The following is a 3,617-nucleotide window of genomic DNA, read 5'->3' as shown; positions in this document are numbered from 1 at the left end:
AAAAAAAAAAAAAAAAGAAAATTTCAATTAGAACTTTGCCAGTCTTCATGTGTCATGAGCTAATTGCACTAGATGGAAAGCAGGCATACAGATTTACAAACTTAGGAATACATTCTTTTAGGCCATAAAACCATTAACTAATAGTCATAAAAGGAGCAATTTATTGTAGGTGCAAGGACAGAAGATAAAATATTGGCTAGGTTTATCTATACAAAATTTTAATAATAGTTTGCCTTTTGACATACTAAGCTAGCTTAGACATAAGAATTAGTTTTAGACTCTCAATGAAACTGTGGATCTAGTTAGATAATGAATGTCTAGTTAGATAACTACTTTAATTGGAAATGCATGTATACATCTGTGTTGTAACTTCTTGTTCAATTTGTGATTTGAATTTATGTTGGAACTTGCTGTGAACTTTTGGAATACCATGTAATCTAAAAAGGTACAAAAAGAATCTAGGAATGATGACATTAAAGAGGCAAAAGCATTACAGAAACAAGGATTTGAGCATATGAGGATTTGAGCATAGAAGAAGAGAACAGAATTAAGGATGTAAAAGGAGACTAGAGGAGAAGCAAAGGAGAAGCAAAATAGAAGCTGAAGAGAGCAGAAAATAGCAGAACAGAGCCTAAGAGAGATGGAGACAAAGGAGCTGCAGAAAGAGCAGGCTTCTTAACTTCAGACAGGTTCTTTCTTTTTTCTAGGTTCATAATTTATTGTACAAATTGAGGATTACATCATGAGTTCACATCAATTTCTTCAGTCATGGGACTTAACAGATGAGGTCAGACATTTCAAAATCCATTTATGTTGCTTTCACAGCTGGAGTCTTTTAGGCATTAACTTGAAGTATAAGACTAACAAAGCAATGCCTTCATATGGGCTCAGGGCACAATTCATTCTACCTGTGAGAATATAAGAGTTGAAGTATTTTTTAATACCAGTGAACTGGGATTGGCCATCACTTTCTGGATCAGCCATTACTTCAATTTTCACCCAAATCATAAACTCTGCAGCCGATGTCCTTCAACAAACCCTGAGACAGGTTCTTTCTTAACAGCAAGAGTTTCTTCTTATTGACAAGGGCAGGGCTTTTTTACTAACAGAAATAAAAGGGTAGACATTTTTTTCTTTCTCTGAGCAATAAAGGTCGAAGCTTATTTTTCACCCAGAATGAGTGAGTTCTCTCTGTGCTGGCACTTGGACTTTTGCCCCTTCCACAAAATATATCTATATCATATATAAGTATATGATTGTATGTGTGTAAGTATGCAAGTTGATGAGACAGATTGCTGGGCCTAACATGTAAGTATTTGATAATAAATGTATGTATGAATATGTGTATGAATGTATGGTGTTTATGCATATTTGCTTGTGTTAAAGTTTTTCCTATTGTGAGTGTGACTCTTCTCCTGGTTCCATAGAAGTTAATTGCTCTAAATCTCCCTCCTGCCTGGCCAGGGAGAGGCCAAACTTCTGGGCAAGAAAAAAAGAATCCCTAAAATTTAATCCTTTATTTAATCACCTGCTGTTAAGCAACAGGTGTTACTTCACCAGAGATCTGCAGCTTCTGGCCTCAGAGTAACCTGGTTAAGACAGAATTATCAAGCACAGAGAATTATAAAGTAAGTAAGAGTTGAGTTTTCTAGCATTAATTAAGCACAGATATTCATAAAGTAAATAATAGAAAGATAAAGAGTTAAGTTTCCTCAGCATTTAATGAAACATAGAGCAGTAATAAAGAGTTAAGTTTTTAGCACAGAGCAATATGAAAGAGTTAAGTCCCCAGCACTTAATGAACTGCAGAACAATAAGAGTTAAGTAGTAAAATGTAGCATATACATTTATAGAGAAAAGAAGCCAGCATTTTTAAGTCGTGATTAAGCAAAAAAAGTTTAGAGTTTTAGAAACATCAACTTCAGCACCCAGCTAAAAGGCTGGAGATCTTTTCTTCTGTGTACTCTTCCCCTAAGGCCAGGCAGAGACACTCAGCAAAGTTACCCATATGGAGCCTCAACTGACCCTAAAAGTTAAAAAGGGGGGGAGTCATTAGTGGACTTCCTGCTCTTTCAGAGGACCTAAGTTTGGTTCCCCAGTACTTGAGCTGGGTGGCTCACAACTATCTTTATCCTTTTGCAGTTACTTGCACTCTCACAAGCACAAAGATACACAGACACACATAGCTACACAGACACACAAACATACATGTACATGCACACACCTAAAAATAATAATCTTTAAATGCTGTTTTTTCCTTTTGGTTTTGGTTTTGATTTGTGGTTCCCCTGCATGATCTATATCCCAAGGAAAATGCCTGGTAATAATGCAGAACAAAAAGAACCAGACAAGACTTTATGAAGGACAAACAACGACGTTACAATCCTTTGGATTAAACCCTGAGTATGGGTAATCGACATACCAAGTAGAACAATCACAGCCACATCAACTGTAATAGAAAGATAATTTCCATTTGTAAATATATCAGTAGTTATAACTTTCCTTCATGGTTTAGTTCTAATTGCTTTTCTTTGGCAGAACTGGTACATTCCTTTTAATCTACCCTATTACTGGATTTCTCCTTAATGTTTTCCTCTTCTGTGTTTTGACATACATAGTCATCAGTATGTTTTTGTTTTCTTTCTTTTTTTTTTTTTTTAACAATCTGAGGAATACATTTGGATCACGCATTTTAAATATAACTCTCCTGAAATAAGCATAGCTGTGGCGTTCCTGGCTCTTGTATTTTCTGGGATTATTGATTGATATAATCATATTGCTTAAACCTTGCATTTTTTTTATCTTGAATTTGTGTTTTCTGGGATATGTGAAAGTTTCAAATTAAGATGCTTATGAGACAAGAATTGCATCCAACTCTTACTACAGGAAATCTAGAGTCTCCTCTCTAACCAATAGATAATAGTAGAATGAAAGACGTAATGAGTCTTCATAGGCAGAAATTATACCTCTTATCAGCAGGGAAGAAGCTATAGAATACTGATCAAAAAAAACCCTTCAACAACCCAGGAAGAGTTCTAGGACCATGCTGGTGAGGAGCAGGAACTCACAGCAGAAAAATGAGGGTGTGGAAACAAGGGCATCAGGACTAACAAATGAAAGAAGCCAGTTAGCAGAAAAGGACCAGAAATCTCTCCCAATCTGAGGTACATATAACTAACAGGAAACAAGAAAATCTCATGATACACAAATATGGAGGGTGTTGGGGATAGCCTTGGGACTAATTATGTTTGATGTTAATGCCATTCTCCTGTCTGAGGCTGTGAATGAGGAGGAATGAGTAGGCATTCAGGTGATTTCCTATAAACCTGCTTCCCACCTTAATTTGTAAAATAAAGGAGAGCTGATGGTTGGGCAGATAAAAGAGAAGGTGGAGTGGAAGGTTGAGAGAGAGAGAAGAAGAAGGAGAAAATGGAAGAGGTAGAGGATGCAGAGGAGGAGGAAGAAGAAAAGCGAAGCAGCAGCACATGGCCTGGAGAAACCGCAATTTCTTTTTTTTTTTTTGTAATTGGAAGGCAAATATTTATTGAAAAAGAAGCTCATAAAACTTTGCTTCTGATGAACTTTGCTGTCCTTTGCTTATTGGAATCAAAATATCA

The 3,617-nt window shown here is 36.2% G+C and overlaps 1 pseudogene; it reads right to left on the bottom strand.

Moving 5' to 3' along the window:
* Positions 1-764: 764 nt before the first annotated feature.
* LOC110314255 lies at positions 765-984 on the bottom strand (annotated as a pseudogene).
* Between the last annotated feature and the right edge of the window lie 2,633 nt (positions 985-3,617).

The sequence above is a fragment of the Mus pahari genome, chromosome X, assembly GCF_900095145.1.
Source record: "Mus pahari chromosome X, PAHARI_EIJ_v1.1, whole genome shotgun sequence".
Taxonomy (NCBI): domain Eukaryota; kingdom Metazoa; phylum Chordata; class Mammalia; order Rodentia; family Muridae; genus Mus; species Mus pahari.
This window is presented reverse-complemented; position numbering and strand designations above follow the sequence as displayed.